This window comes from Anabrus simplex, chromosome 1 (assembly GCF_040414725.1).
Source record: "Anabrus simplex isolate iqAnaSimp1 chromosome 1, ASM4041472v1, whole genome shotgun sequence".
NCBI classification, from domain to species: Eukaryota; Metazoa; Arthropoda; class Insecta; order Orthoptera; family Tettigoniidae; genus Anabrus; species Anabrus simplex.
Genome location: NC_090265.1, coordinates 1,574,503,946 through 1,574,521,761, shown reverse-complemented (window position 1 = coordinate 1,574,521,761; position 17,816 = coordinate 1,574,503,946). Strand labels below are relative to the sequence as shown.

The 17,816-nt window shown below is 36.5% G+C and overlaps 1 protein-coding gene across 1 annotated transcript in view; it reads left to right on the top strand.

The window, feature by feature from the left end:
- Positions 1–6,708: 6,708 nt before the first annotated feature.
- Positions 6,709–17,816, top strand: part of LOC136858541 (hemolymph lipopolysaccharide-binding protein) — an 83,081-nt gene continuing 71,973 nt past the window's right edge. The window contains exon 1 of the mRNA XM_068225600.1: positions 6,709–6,862. The gene's annotated coding sequence lies outside the window, so the exon portion shown is untranslated. The remainder of the gene's footprint in view (positions 6,863–17,816) is intronic.

The following is a 17,816-nucleotide window of genomic DNA, read 5'->3' as shown; positions in this document are numbered from 1 at the left end:
AAAAATGGAAGGGTATGCATAGGTATTTTAAGGCAGAAACAGGTTCCAAGAAGGACATTCCAGGAATAATTAATGAACAAGGGGAGTGTGTTTGTGAGGATCTTCAAAAGGCAGAAGTATTCAGTCAGCAGTATGTAAAGATTGTTGGTTACAAGGATAATGTCGAGATAGAGGAGAAGACTAAGGCCAAAGAAGTAATAAAATTTACATATGATAACAATGACATTTACAATAAAATACAAAAGTTGAAAACTAGAAAAGTGGCTGGAATTGATCACATTTCTGGAGACATACTAAAGACAATGGGTTGGGATATAGTACCATATCTGAAGTACTTATTTGATTATTGTTTGGTCAGAGGAGCTATACCAGATGAATGGAGAGTTGCTATAGTAGCCCCTGTGTATAAAGGAAAGAGTGATAGACATAAAGCTGAAAATTACAGGCCAGTAAGTTTGACATGCATTGTATGTAAGCTTTGGGAAGTCATTCTTTCTGATTATATTAGACATGTTTGTGAAATTAATAACTGGTTCAATAGAAGGCAATTCGGTTTTAGGAAAGGTTATTCCACTGAAGCTCAACTTGTAGGATTTCAGCAAGATATAGCAGATATCTTCGATTCTGGAGGTCAAATGGATTGTATCGTGATTCACCTGTCTAAAGCATTTGATAGGGTGGATCATGGGATACTACTGGCAAAAATGAGTGCAATTGGACTAGACAAAAGAGTGACTGAATGGGTTGCTATATTTCTAGAAAATAGATCTCAGAGAATTAGAGTAGGTGAAGCTTTATCTGACCCTGTAATAATTAAGAGGAGAATTCCTCAAGGCAGTATTATCGGACCTTTATGTTTTCTTATATATAAATGATATGAGTAAAGGAGTAGAATCGGAGGTAAGGCTTTTTGCAGATGATGTTATAGAGTAATAAATTACAAGACTGTGAGCAACTGCAGCGTGACCTTGATAATGTTGTGAGATGGACAGCAGGCAATGGTATATTGATACGCGGGGTTAAAAGTCAGGTTGTGAGTTTCACAAATAGGAAAAGTCCTCTCAGTTTTAATTACTGCGTTGATGGGGTGAAAGTTCCTTTTGGGGATCATTGTAAGTATCTAGGTGTTAATATAAGGAAAGATTTTTTTTTTGCTGGTTGCTTTACGTCGCACCGACACAGATAGGTCTTATGGCGACGATGGGACAGGAAAGGGCTAGGAGTGGGAAGGAAGCGGCCGTGGCCTTAATTAAGGTACAGCCCCAGCATTTGCCTGGTATGAAAATGGGAAACCACGGAAAACCATTTTCAGGGCTGCCGACAGTGGGGTTCGAACCTACTATCTCCCGAATACTGGATACTGGCCGCACTTAAGCGACTGCAGCTATTGAGCTTGGTGAAAGATCTTCATTGGGGTAATCACATAAATGGGATTGTAAATAAAGGGTACAGATCTCTGCACATGGTTATGAGGGTGTTTAGGGGTTGTAGTAAGGATGTAAAGGAGAGGGCATATAAGTCTCTGGTAAGACCCCAACTAGAGTATGGATCCAGTGTATGGGACCCTCACCAGGATTACCTGATTCAAGAACTGGAAAAAATCCAAAGAAAAGCAGCTCGATTTGTTCTGGGTGATTTCCGACAAAAGAGTAGCGTTACAAAAATGTTACAAAATTTGGGTTGGGAAGAACTGAGAGAAAGAAAAAGAGATGCTCAACTAACTTGTAAGTGGTATGTTCCGAGCTGTCAGCGGAGAGATGGCGTGGAATGACATTAGTGGACGAATAAGTTTGAGTGGCGTTTATAAAAGTAGGAAAGATCACAATATGAAGATAAAGTTGGAATTCAAGAGGACAAACTGGGGCAAACATTCATTTATAGGAAGGGGAGTTACGGATTGGAATAACTTACCAAGGGAGACGTTCAATAAATTTCCAATTTCTTTGAAATCATTTAGGAAAAGGCTAGGAAAGCAACAGTTAGGGAATCTGCCACCTGGGCGACTGCCCTAAATGCAGATCAATATTGATTGATTGGGATATAGTACAATACTGAAGTACTTACTTGATTGCTGTTTGCTTGAAGGAGCTGCACAAACTGAATTGAGAGTTGCAATAGTAGCCCCAGTGTACAAAGGAAGGGGTGATAAACAGAAAACAGATAATTACAGGCCAATCAGTTTGACATGCATTGCATATAAGTTCTGGAAAAACATTCTTTTTGATTATTTAGAAATGTTTGCAAAATTACTAACTGGCTTGATAGAAGGCAGTTCAGGTTTAGGAAAAGTTATTCCAATGAGGCTCAACATGTAGGATTTCCACAAGATAAAGCAGATATTTTAGATTCAGGAGGTCAAATGGACTGTATCACTATTGACCTATCCAAAGCTCTTGATCAGGTAGATCATGAGAGACTGCTGATGGTTATAAGGGCTATTGGACTAGAAAAAAAGAATGATTGTAAAGGTTGACTGAATTTCTAGAAAACATTTTCTCAGAGAACTAGAGTATCTGAAGCTTTACCTAATGTTGTTGTGATTAAGAGGAGGGTTATATATATGAATGATACGAGTAGAGAACTGGAATCACAGATAATGTTATACTGTAATAAATTACAGGATTGTGAGCAACAGCAAAAGGACCTACACAAAGTTGTGAGATGGACACGAGACAATGGTATTATGGTGAACGGGATGAAAAGTCAGGTTGTAAGTTCCACAAAGAGGGGAAGTCCTCTCAGTTTTAATTACTGTATTTCTGGATAAAAGTACATTATGGGGATCAGTGTAAGTGCCTAGGTGTGAATTTAAAGAAAGATTGTCACTGGGGTAATTATATTAATGAGGTTATAAACAAAAGGTTACAGATCTCTTCATATGGTTATGTTGGTATTTAAGCATTGCAGCAAGGATGTAAAAGAGAGGGCATATAAGTTGCTGGTAAGACCCCAATTGAATCAATGGCTTTGAAAAGGGCATCAGTCATATTTTTAAAGAAAATCACATTAGAGCTGCATTGTGTTTTTTAAGACTAGATCCACCTTTTTCATTGAAAAGGGCACCAGTCCATTGCATATTGTGGTAACTGAAATGGTTTGAAAATACTGTGTGTTTTGAAAAGGGCATCAGTCCAGGACTGAACATGTAAAAATGTTGGTGGAGGCTAGTTCAAGCTGCAAGTTTACAAATGTACCGTATTACACAAGGACATTTCTTCAACTAATTTTAATAACTGGTGGCAGAAATTTTATAAGAAAAAGTTTTATCTGTAGAATATTTAGGGAGGAATGTTCCTAAAAAAAGAAAAAGAAAAACAGTAGCATTTCAAACTATTACATGTTTGTATGTGACAAGAACATCAAGGGAGTGTTGAAAGCCTACAAATTTATTGACGAATTGAGGTCCCATAGTTTTAAGTTGGCAAAATGTGAAACCATACCTTTACCTACTGAGAAGGCATACAATGATTCCAACATTACATTCCTGAAGAGCACCTACACTTTTTCGTTGAGATATGCGAATGGTCAACAAAGGATGGAGAAGAAGCTGAATAAATTTCCGTTTTCAACATAAATACATTTTTTGGTTTGGTATTAATATATCTTAAATGCTGTCATTCTCTTATATTCTGGTACAATTAAAATATACAACATTAAAATAGTTTGTACTATATCATGTATTTTCTACCTTTTTCTTATTCCCTCAATTTTGAAAAGGGCATCAGTCCTGTCACTTATTTAACTTTCACAAACTCTCCTTAAATGTAAAAAATTAAAAAAATGGTAGAATGTGCCTTTTGACAATATGTAACAAGGGATAAAAATTACATCTGTCAAGTTGACAACTTGATAAAACAGGTTTTTTTTCATTCTCCCAAAAGTTAAGGGTTCACAGACTTATGCCCTTTTCAAAACCACTGATTCAATTAGAGTTTGATTCCAGTGTATGGGACCTTTACCAGAAATACTTGATTCAAAAATTGGAAAACATCCAAAGGAAAGCAGCATGATTTGTGCTGGATGATTTCAACAGAAGAGTAGTGTTACAAATATGTGGCAACCTTTGGGCTAGGAAGACATAGGAGTTAGGAGATGAGCTGATGACTAAGCAATAATTTTGAGCTGTCAGTGGGGAGATGGCATGGGAAGACAATGGTAGACGAATATGCCTGAATTGAGTTTTTAAAAGTAGGAAGAATCACAATATTAAGTTGAAATTCAAGAGGATAAATTAGGGAAAATTATGCACCATAATATGCACCAAAAGAATTAAAATAAACTGTTTGTATTCTGGGAAATCTTACCGGTATCTTATATATGGCTATTACAGTACTATATCAAGAAAGTTGTCTTGAGATCTTCATATATGAAGCTCCTGCGTTAGTGAGGAATGTTTCATACAATGAAACTGACCTTTCTACATAGCATGATGTCACAGGTGCATGTGAAAAACACCACAATTCTTCTTCATTAAACTCCTATTCTATTTTAGTTTTTCCATCCGATAGCCTTTTCCTATTGCAAGAGACTATCCTCATTTTTCCGTATTGAAAGTCTATTTAAAGAAGAAACAATAAAACTTTTGTATCCACCTATTCAATACTTTAAAAGCAATAATAAAATTAGGATCTCATCCTTATTTTATTGCTTAAATATTAAAACATACGACATGTTTCATTCATATTTTGAACATCTTCAGCCATAAATATTCTTACAGGGTTAAATGATAACATTGTTTTAGAACTTGCACTTATGGTTTTGGTTATGGTTTTGACGAACTTATCCTTAATGAGCTTTGAAAAATCTCTTAAATATTAAGATGTTTCTATATTACATCGTCTCATTGAAAATAATTAGTTTCAACCTTTAAAATCTTGTTCTTAGTTTCAACCTTTAAAACCTTATTCTAAAAACTAAAATATTATTTTCAATAAGACGACGTACTATACAAACATTTTAATATTTAAGAGGTTTTTCAAAGCTCATTAAGGATAAGTTCGTCAAAGGCAAACCATAAGTGTAAGTTCTAAAACAATGTTATCATTTAACCTTGTAAGAATATTTATGGCTGAAGATGTTCAAAATATGAATGAAACATTTCCTATGTTTTAATATTTAAGCAATAAAATAAGGATGAGATCCTAATTTTATAATTGCTTTTAAAGTATTGAATAGGTGGATACAAAAGTTTTATTGTTTCTCCTTTATAAAGCTTTTTCCTAACCTGACAGATGGCTATGTATCTAGCTAATCGAACACAAGTTTAGCAATATGAAGATAAAGTTGGAATTCAAGAGGACAAACTGGGGCAAATATTCATTTATAGGAAGGGGAGTTACGGATTGGAATAACTTACCAAGGGAGACGTTCAATAAATTTCCAATTTCTTTGAAATCATTTAGGAAAAGGCTAGGAAAGCAACAGATAGGGAATCTGCCACCTGGACGACTGCCCTAAATGCAGATCAATATTGATTGATTGATTGATTGATTTATTGATTGATTGATTGATTGATTGATTGATTGATTGATTGATTGATTGATTGATTGATTGATTGATTGATTGATTGATTGATTGATTGATTGATTGATTGATTGATTGAATACAAGTGAGCCAGAGAAGACAGAAGATCTACGTGCTACTTTTTCTGCAAGAAACATGTGTATTCCCCTGTTACATGTTGGTTTTTAAGTTATTTCAAATCAAATCAAAATCTCTTTATTTGCAAATGAGGTGTCTACCTCGGTGGCAAATGGTACACTAAAATACATTATTGTCAAGCACTAAATTTTAAATTAACAAGAGAAGAAAATTTTTTATTTCTAGAATACAATAATATACAATTTATGCTAACAATTTTTTTCTATTAAACAAACAATCATCCTTAATAAATTTATATTGTTTACAAAATTCTACTTATAATTTTATACCCATATGGTAGTAGAAATCTTATCAATTCATTATTAGTAATCAATGACAGAGAGAGAACAAGTAACAATATAATAATGTACAGCAGTTACGAGTAAAATACAATTTTTTGTATTAAAAAATTGCAAAATGCATTTTTCCTGGAAAATGCACTTATGCACACTATGCACCTGTCAAATTGTATGTGAAGGAGTGACTTAAATGTTTACCATTAAACTTAAAAATGTAAAAATATTACATTTCTGTTTTTTTTAATTATTATCTGATCCACCTCTGAATTTGCCATAGACACAGAATTTTTAATAGAAGTGCATGCACAAACTGGAAAAGAAATATCCTGAAATATTTAAAACGAATATTACACAAGTCCAAAATGGGTAACATTGTAACGCATTGTAGAGATGGTTCTTTAGAATAGCCTCTGAATGTTTGATTATCACTGTTAAGATCTTTCCTTGGATGCTCTTCTCTATTTCGTTCGTTTCACACCAGTTTAAAAAAAACTTTGGTATAGTACCACATTTCTTTTTAACATCAAGCTACAGTATGATGATGATGATGATGATGATGATGATGATGATGATGATGATGGTGGTAGTGGCAATATGATGAGGACCATTGATTAATGCCAGTCTACCATATCAGTTTTGTTTGTGCATTTTCTTTCATATTTCTATACCCCTTGTGTTACAAACACTGATTGCAAATAATAAAAATGATATATATTCAGTGAATGATAAAAGCCTGATCTCATGACCTCTCTGAGATTAGAGATACATGGTACAGTCACAACAAACATATAAACAGGAATAAAGTTACATTCTAACAGCAGAACTAAGAGTATAACCTTCAAAACTTTTATTACAAAACGTTTGACGCAACTGCTGAAACTGAATCAACTGTGGTCACACAAGACACACATCTCCTGTGCACAGTGAGTAGCCAATTAAGTCCATTTAAAAAGACTGGTCAATTAACAGATGTAACAAACCAGAGAAGAAGAATATATAACACATTCAAATTGGCAATACATTACAGTACTTTAATTTTATTGGCTTTTAATGCAACATAAAATGTAGCATAAGGGACCCATCACTCATGTGCTGGATTGCAGGAAAATATTAGTTTGGAGCTGAGGTGTAGGATAATGTACCCATCTACAAAATTTGAGAAAATAGAAGGAGAATTCTCCAGGTTTCTTCCCATTTTATTTTTAAGTTTTAAGAAGACTTTAGTATAAAGATACAACATACATTTTTTCCAGAGATAAGGTAAGAGATAAATAGTCAGTTTTTATTTGAACAAAATAACAAGTTTATGGTATTAATTTAGAGGGGAATTACTTATGGATACTACACAGTTTGTCTTAATGTAGTTTGGGTCACACAGCTCTCAGCTTGCATTTAGAAGTTAGTGGGTTTGAACTCCACTTTTGGCAGCCCTAAGTATAGTTTTCCATGATTTCACACCAGGTAAATGCTAGAACTGTAACTTAATCAAGTCCACGGACTCTTCTCTCCTACTCAGCCCTTTCCTATACCATAATTGCCATAAGACCTATTTGTGTTCAGGGCTCTAGGGCTGTATCTTAATCAAGTCCATGGACTCTTCCTTCATACTCTTAGCCCTTTTCTATTCCATAATTGCCATCTGTACCAATGTGACATAAAGCGAATTGTTACCGGTACATTAGTTTTGATTTTTTGGTCATAATTGTAGATGTACATATTTCATTTATTGGCAATATATCCAGCTTCTCTCACCTTTCTAGCCAACTATGCTAGAACACACTCCATGAAGTATCGATCAATCATAAATCAATCATCAATGATCCACATTTAGGGCTGTCGCCCAGGTGGTGGATACCATATTGATTGTTTACCTAGCCTTTTCTTTAATGGTTTCAACATACATACATACATTATCATTATAGACTGTTATGCCTTTCAGCGTTCAGTCTGCAAGCCTCTGAGAATTTACTAAACGTCTCCACAATCCTCGATTTTCAGCTAGTGTTGTGGCCTCATTTAGTTCTATACCTCTTATCTTGAAATCGTTAGAAACCGAGTCTAACCATCGTCGTCTTGGTCTCCCTCTACTTCTCTTACCCTCCATAACAGGGTCCATTATTCTCCTAGGTAACCTATCCTCCTCCATTCGCCTCACATGACCCCACCACCGAAGCCGGTTTATGCGTACAGCTTCATCCATCGAGTTCATTCCTAAATTAGCCTTTATTTCCTCATTCCGAGTACCATCCTGCCATTGTTCCTACCTGTTTGTACCAGCAATCATTCTTGCTACTTTCATGTCTGTTACTTCTAACTTATGAATAAGATATCCTGAGTCCACCCAGCTTTCGCTCCCGTAAAGCAAAGTTGGTCTGAAAACACACCGATGTAAAGATAGTTTCGTCTGGGAGCTGACTTCCTTCTTACAGAATACTGCTGATCGCAACTGCGAGCTCACTGCATTAGCTTTACTACACCTTGATTCAATCTCACTTACTATATTACCATCCTCGGAGAACACACAACCTAAATACTTGAAATTATCGACCTGTTCTAGCTTTGTATCACCAATCTGACATTCAATTCTGTTGAATTTCTTACCTACTGACATCAATTTAGTCTTCGAGAGGCTAATTTTCATACCATACTCATTGCACCTATTTTCAAGTTCCAAGATATTAGACTGCAAGCTTTCAGCACAGTCTGCCATTAAGACCAAGTCGTCAGCATAGGCCAAACTGCTTACTACATTTCCACCTAACTGAATCCCTCCCTGCCATTTTATACCTTTCAGCAGATGATCCATGTAAACTACGAACAGCAAAGGTGAGAGATTACAGCCTTGTCTAACTCCTGTAAGTACCCTGAACCAAGAACTCATTCTACCATCAATTATCACTGTAGCCCAATTGTCAACATAAATGCCTTTGATTGATTTTAATAATCTACCTTTAATTCCATAGTCCCCCAGTATGGCGAACATCTTTTCCCTCGGTACCCTGTCATATGCTTTCTCTAGATCTACGAAACATAAACACAATTGCCTATTCCTCTCGTAGCATTTTTCAATTACCTGGCGCATACTGAAAATCTGATCCTGACAGCCTCTCTGTGGTCTGAAACCACACTGGTTTTCATCCAACTTCCTCTCAACGACTGATCGCACCCTCCCTTCCAAGATGCCAGTGAATACTTTGCCTGGTATACTAATCAATGAGATACCTCAATAGTTGTTGCAATTCTTCCTGTTCCCTTGCTTATAGATAGGTGCAATTACTGCTTTTGTCCAATCTGAAGGTACCTTACCAACACTCCACGCTAATTTTACTAATCTATGAAGCCATTTCATCCCTGCCTTCCCACTATACTTCACCATTTCAGGTTTAATTTCATCTATTCCTGCTGCCTTATGACAATGGAGTTTATTTACTATCCTTTCCACTTCCTCAAGCATAATTTCACCAATATCATTTTCCTCCTTCCCATGAGCTTGGCTGTTTGCAACACCACCATGATGATTTTCTTTTACATTGAGAAGATGTTCAAAATATTCCCTCCACCTCTCCAGTGATTCCCTGGGATCTATTATGAGTTCACCTGAATTACTCAAAACACTGTTCATTTCCTTTTTCCCTCCCTTCCTAAGATTCTTTATTACTGTCCAGAAAGGTTTCCCTGCTGCTTGACCTAGCCTTTCCAGGTTATTACCAAAATCTTCCCATGACTTCTTTTTGGATTCAACAACTATTTGTTTCGCTCTGTTTCTTTCATCTACGTATAAATCCCTGTCTGCCTAGGCCCTTGTTTGGAGCCATTTCTGTTAAGCCTTCTTTTTACGTTTACAGGCTGCTCTCACTTCATCATTCCACCAAGATGTTCGCCTTTTCCCATCTTTACACACAGTTGTTCCTAGGCATTGCCTTGCTGTTTCTATTACAGCATCCCTATATGCCACCCATTCACTTTCTATATCCTGAACCTGCTTACTGTCTACTGTTCGAAACTTCTCACTAATCATATCCATGTACTTCTGTCTAATTTCCTCGTCCTGGAGATTTTCTACCCTTATTCGTTTGCAGACAGATTTCACTTTCTCTACCCTAGGCCTAGAGATACTTAGTTCACTACAGATCAGATAGTGGTCTGTATCATCGAAAAATCCGCGAAAAACTCGTACATTCCTAACAGATTTCCTGAATTCAAAGTCTGTTAAGATATAGTCTATTATGGATCTGGTACCCCTAGCTTCCGGTGAATAGCCTTATGCTTGAAGAATGTATTCGTAACAGCTAAACCTGTACTAGCACAGAAGTCCAGCAAATGGTTCCCATTTCCATTAGCTTCCATATCTTCCCCACATTTACCAATCACCCTTTCGTATCCTTCAGTTCTATTCCCAACTCTCGCATTGAAATCGCCCATTAGCACTATTCTATCCTTGCTGTTGATCATGACCACGATGTCACTCAATGCTTCATAAAACTTATCAACTTCATCCTCATCTGCACCCTCACATGGTGAATACACGGACATAATTCTTGTCCTAATTCCTCCCACTGACAAATCTACCCACATCATTCGCTCATTTATGTGCCTAACTGAAACTATGTTGCGTGCAATGGTATTCCTGATAAAGAGCCCTACCCCAGACTCTGCCCTTCCCTTTCTAACACCCGTCAAGTACACTTTATAATCTCCTCTCTCTTCCTCATTATCTCCCCTTACCCGAATATCACTTACTCCTAGCACATCCAGATGCATCCTCTTTGCTGACTCAGCCAGTTCTACCTTCTTTCTTCCATAAGCCCCATTAATATTGATAGCTCCCCATCGAATTCCATTTCGTTCGCCAAGTTGTTTCCAAGGAGTCCCTCGCCTGTCAAATGGGAGTGGGACTCCATTACTCCCATAGGTCCGAGGCTTGCCTAAAGTGTTCTGAGCTCGGTAAATTCATGAAGCAGGATGCTGCCCTACTTGCACATAGTCCAAGTGAGGATCTCTCCTCTAACGGGTTATGGACCACCGGTGAATTGTATAGTCCTAGCCGCCTGAGCACAAGGAGGGCCACGACTCAGAATATGTCTGAGATGCCCACTCCCATTCCATAGCAACTGGTATCCCGACTCTCAGGACCACTTACTAGGCCACTCAGCCGTTGCCCATGGTTCACGAACTAGGACGTGACTACAGTAACCCACAAACATGAAACATTTCAAAGAACTTGAAAATTTATCAAACATTTCCCTTGATAAATTATTCCAGTCCATTACTCCTCATCCTATAAATGAATAATTGCCCCAATTTGTCATCTTGAATTCCAACTTTATCTTCATATTATCATCTCTCCTACTTTTAAAAGCTCCACTCAAGATTATTTGTCTACAAATGTCATTTCACGCCATTTCCCCACTCACACCCCAAAACATACAGCTTAATTCAGCAGCTCGTCTCCTTACTCTCAAGTCTTCCCAGCCCAAAGTTAACAATATTTTTATAACATAATAAATAATACTTTATTAATGGTAATACCATTTACACACAATAGAGAAAAATAAACACAGCACACTACAAAGAAAGGTCAGTGGGGTATAGGAAGAAAAAAGATGTAAAGATATATATACACAGGTTATATTACAAGTAAGCACAGGGAAGTAATAGTCACTTCTGGAGATTATGTGATTCCTAAATTTTGCCAATGAGCAGTTAAATATATCAATATCCACTGTGTTTAGAAATCTTGGCATTCGTTCAATTGGCCCATTGAATGCATAATTAGTTCTATGCCAATTTGTAGACAATGTATTCTTAAACCTTGTGCATCTGTCTGGTACATGTAGATTAATTTTTTCAAGGAGTGAAGCAATTTAAAAATGAAAAGTATATCCGGGAATTCATGGTGTTGTGACAGACTATGCAGATTTAAAGACTGTTGCAGGGCTGTATAATCAACATTTTCATATGAGAATCCTGCATTAAATGAATATAAATGAAGAAATTTATGTTGTACTGAATCTAATCTATGGACAGAAGTCTGATGAGAAGGGTTCCATATAGGTGTACAGTATTCTAGTATAGAGCGTAGCATAGATACATACAGCAAATGATAGGAAGCTAAGTTTGGAAATTCTCTTAAATATCTAGTAATGCAGCCCAGTCTTTGTAATGATTTCTTTAAAATATTTTCAATACATTCATTAAATGATAGGTTATAACTGAATAAAACACCAAGGTCATTCATTTGTGAAACAGGAGTTAGATGTTATTACTAAATTTGTACTGAAATTATATTTTCTTGTTTTAAAAAAACTAGATTATTTTACATTTTTTATGATTAAGTTTCAACCAATTTTAAATACAGTACTTTTCCAGATGATGTAAATCTTCTTGAAGTTTTAAACAATCAAGTGGACAATTGATTTGCATAAACACTTTTGCATCATCAGCAAACAAAAGCAATTCAGAATTCTTAAGAATATTTTTAATGTCATTTTTGTAGAGAGTAAAAAGTAAGGGCGCAAGGTGAGACCTTTGAGGAACTTCATTGGTAACAATAATAGGCACAAAAAAAAGATTCCTTATTTTAACAATCTACAGGCAATTTTTAAGATACGCTGCTCTTTTCCAGAAAACACCCAGAACAAATTGTGCTGCTTTCCTTTGGATCTTTTTCAGTTCTTATATCAAGTAATTCTGTTGAGAGTCCCATACACAGAACTACACTCTAACTGGAATCTTACCAAATATACATATGTCCTCTCCTTTACATCCTTACTACAAACCCTAAATACTCTCATAACCACATGAAGAGATCTGTAACTAAATACACTCATAACCACATGAAGAGATCTGTAACGTTTATTTCCAACCTCATTAATGTGATTACCCTAATGATCTTTCCCTATATTAACACCTAAGTACTAACAGTGATCCCTGTGAGGTACTTTTACCCCATCAATACATTAATTAAAACATAGAGGACTTTTCCTCTTGGCAAAACTTACAACCTGACTTTCATCCCATTTACCATCATACCATAGTCTGCTGTCCATTTCACGACATTGTCAAGGTCTTCTTGCAGTCACTCACAATCCTGCAACTTATTTACTACTCCATACAGTACAACATTATCTATGATTATCTATGATTCTAGTTCTTTATTCATATCATTTATATACACAAGAAAACACCTATCTTGATCATTACAGGATCAGAAAATGCTTCACCTATTCTAATTCTCTGAGTTTTATTTTCTAGAAATTCAGCAACCCATTCAACCTTTTTTTTTTTTTTTTTTGCCTAGTCCAACAGCCCTCATTTTCATCAGCAGTCTCCCATAATCTACCCTATTGAAAGCCTCTCCATGTCAATAGTGATACAGTTGAACTCCAGAATCTAGAATACCTGCTGTACCTTGTTGAAATCCTATAAGTTGGGCCTCAATGGAATAACCTTTCTGAAACCTGAACTACTTTTTATCAAACTAGTTGGTAATTTTAAAACATGTCTAATATAATTAGAAACAATGCTTTCCCAGGCTTACATGCAATACAAGTCAAGCAGACTGAACTGCAAGTACCCGCTTAATTTTTATCAATCCTTCCCTTGTATATTGGTGCTACTATAGGAACTCGCCAATCATTTGGTATAGTTCCTTCATGCAAACAGTAATCATTTCAGATAAGGAACTATATCCTAACCCACAGACATTAGTATATCCCCAGAAATCTTATCAATCCCAGCTGCTTTTCTAGCTTTTAACTTTTGTATAACTTAATTTTGTAAATAACTTTATTATCATAAGTAAATATCAGTACTTTGACAATATTTGCAACCTTCTCTCCTTGGATATTTATATCCAACTATTTTTATCTGTTGATAATACTTCTGCCTTCATTAAGTCCTCACATATACACTCTCCATGCTCGTTATTCATCCCTGGAACCTGTTTCTGCCTTGAAGTACCAATAGTGATCCTTCCATTTTCTCCTAAAATTTATATGACTGCCAATTACGATTGCTTTCATGTTATTAACTGAATTTTTAATAAATTCAATTTCCTAGTAAGTTCCTTAAGTCTCTCCTACCATTCTTACCATTCTTAACCCTATTTCTTTCTAATCTCCTCCTCCTTTTTAATCTCTTTTCATCTCTGTTAATATACAGTATAGTGGATTTTCCCCATTTCTTACCACCTTTAAAGGTACATACAAATTTTCAGGCTCCTACACAACTGCCTACGGAGCTTGATAGCTGCAGTTACTTAATTGCAGCCAGTATCCAGTATCCGGGAGATAGTGGGTTCGAACCCCACTGTCGGCAGCCCTGAAGATGGTTTTCCGTGGATTCCCATTTTCACACCAGGAAAATGCTGTTGCTGTACCTTAAATAAGGCCACGGCTGCTTCCTTCCCACTCCTAGGCCTTTCCTATCCCCACCATCGCAATAAGACCTATCTGTGTCAGTGCGACATAAAGCAATTAGCAAAAAAAAAATTGCTTTAAACCCATCTAATAGGCCGTTTCCATTTTTATTTACCATTTTCCACTGATCATAATTACTTTATTTTTTTAAACTCCCCCATGCCTCTCTTATCAGCCATGCGGTAATTCATATTTCATACAAAATTGATTGTTTATCCATTTGAAACTGGTAAAATTAAAATATTTTTGACAATACAACTATATGGCAATGTGTCTATAATTAAATAGTCCATTTGAAGGGTACGGCAGAAAAAAGATCAGGGTCACATAAAGCAAATTTTTCTGGAGAGCAAATTGAAAGTTTGAAGATTCACATCAAACAGAATTTCAGAACTAGAAAATTTATCTCTTGATAATATCAGAAAACCATATGTTTCAAGCAAACATGCACGTAATTGTTGCAGTAATTGTTGTTACAAATGAGTTAACAATTGCATCATGCAATGGACGCTCATCATTTTTCCACTGAATTCAATACAAAATATTATTGTTGTTGTTACTCCCTAACCAAAACAGTTTGTATTGGAGGCATGTTGTTTTCATCATACATCAACAGAAACTGTTTAGTGAACAATAAAAATGAACACTGATTACTATAAAAATGTCCTTTTATTACATTTTACTAATAATAGTAGTTAGGTTCTGTCTTGTACAGTAATTCAAAACTAATGACACTTCAAGCTATTACGTTCCGTGAGCACTGCAAAATACCATTTTAATAATAAAAACACACTTCTATTTACATTGATTTAATGGAGACCTCCTTCAAAACCCCTGGAATAGCATGGCTGAATTCACTTATATCTGAAACAGGAAGGCAAGGAAGACTACTATCTGCATAGTATTGCTAAACAAATATATATATATATATATATATATAGATACTTTCTGTAATTTACTACCCATCATCTAAACATCATTAGCATCACCTGCTGCATCTAGAGTAGTTGTTGTGAATGAGCTGAAGAACTGCTGAACATCTGATCCACAAAATTGCTTCAGATGCTGGATGTCGTATTATTTTTCTTTCAATATGGAAATAGTACATGTGTGGGATTCGGCTGGTTAAGTTGCATCCATTCCTTTGTCTGAGGTTTTCCTTCTTCTATCTTTGATCACAGTGTAGGTATACATCCCATTGTGAGTTTCCTTGCTTTTAGTACATCTTTCACACATCCACTTATGGGTCTCTTTTTAGCAGACAATTCACCTCTGACATGTACCTCATCATCACTACACGTGTCTGTACCAGTACTCACTTTAATTCACTTAAAGCAACAAGCACTAAAAACACTAGCAAAAATTACAAGTACACTTGCATAGTCATAGTGGACAAACAACACAGTAAGATAATGGAACTCGGCAGAAAACAGCAATGGGAAACACATGACATGTGCACACACTCTAGTGTTGCCTATGGACTGTGATCACTCTTTCGTGGTTCCAGTGAGACTCTGATCATTATTTCGTACTACGCTGAAATTTCAACTTCTGTTTCTTGGATGCTAATCATTAATGGTTAGTCATATTTAACATGATGGTAGACTCACATACTAGTTACCTACTGGTAGTAATATCTCTTTTTTTTCACTTTTGGTGGACCCTGATCTTTTCCCCCCTGAATTTTTCAAATTTTGAAACGTTTCAGTGCAATAATTGAAAAACATCAGTGATTGTGACAATCATAACAGTGCACCAACATGAATTTGAAAATGTCAAAACCTGCAGCTCTGTACTATTTTGTTTGTATCTCATTTGTCCACTTGTTTGCAATACACGTCATTGCATCGGTAATGGGTATTACTGCCTCTAACTGCAATTACAGTTGTGATTCCATCAAGCATGCTCAGGATGCAATCTTGAATGTTCTCTTGAGGCAATAGCTCCCATTCTGCCTGGAATACAGCCCAAAGTTGAGCTGGTGTGTCAGGGGAACGACTCCAAGCACATCTCCCAAGCATATCCTTCCAACTTATCCAGGTACTCACATACACAGACAGCAGCATGTGGGCGAGCATTGTCATGCATCAGGGTAAAGTTTTCACTGATGACAGGTGCAAAAGGCAGCATGTGATCTACTAAATTCTCCTTGTTGTGTCAGTGGGCTGTCAGACTCCCATTCTCGATGAACACAAGCTCCGTGCATGCATCAGTGGTAATCCCAGCCCAGACATAACATAGCCTCTATTGAATGGTGTCCTTGTGGAGAAAGTACAGGGTGAATAACATTCCCTGGGCTTTCTCCATATTTTATAACACAGCCTCTATTGAATGGTGTCCTTGCGGAGAAAGTACAGGGTGAATAACATTCCCTGGGCTTTCTCCATACTTGATGCCTTCCATGTGCTTACCTGAAACAGACTGGATTCATTTGTAAATAGAACTGAGTTCCAAAGCCCAGTTTTAATGGGCAATGGCAAATTGCATCCGAGAGGCACGATGGCCTGTGATAGGCCTCTGCTACACCACTTTATATAACCCCTTCTTACTGTCCTTTCAAAGATGTTGCATCCCATACTTTCTGTGAACTATTTCTGGCCTCCACAGCTGTTGTGGAATCACAAAGAATTTGCATTATGAGAAAGTGATCATTGCGCTCAGCAAAGCTTCTCCTACCACCAGAACCAGGCCTCCTGGTGTAGATATTGTCCTCTCTGCATCTTTTAACAGTTCTGTACACGTTACAACATCTGCCACATGGTGTATTCTACATCCATCCTTCACTAATGCTGTGGCCTTTGCTGCGTTTTCAGGAGAAAGAGCCATTATGAGCTGACTTAGAAGTGAGACTAAACCAAAGACAGGAAAAGGCAACATTGTTGTGATTGTCACGATCAATAATGTTCATCAGTTATTATGCTGAAAATTTTAAAATGGGTAGCTTACAAATTCCTCTTTCATCATTTGAAGTACTTGATTTCTTTCTTTGCTATACTTCTGCAGTTCAACATTAACAATTTTATATCATCCTTATTGGGCATCCACCTCCCTGTACTCTCATCACTGCTCCCTAATCCACCCATTTCCCAAAATGTATCTCCCTATAAAATTTCTAAAATCAACCCCTCTAACTTACACATAACATTATAGTTCAAGTGAGGCCATCTGAGCAGAGATTCCTATCTCCTATCCACACTTGGATCTACAAATCTCACTCCATATTTCCTACTTACACACCCCATAGCCTCATTTAGATCACCCTCCAGTCAGCAGACCTTCAAGACAGTATTCCACTGATAACAATCTGCTCCTTTAAAATTCTCCTGCACTGTCATAACCAAACCCCATACATCCCTAACTATGTTAGTACCTATTCCTGCTTACCTTACATTGTTGGTACCAATGTGGAAAATTACCTCCTTCCTTTCTACTTGCCTCAACATCTGCCTTAACCTAC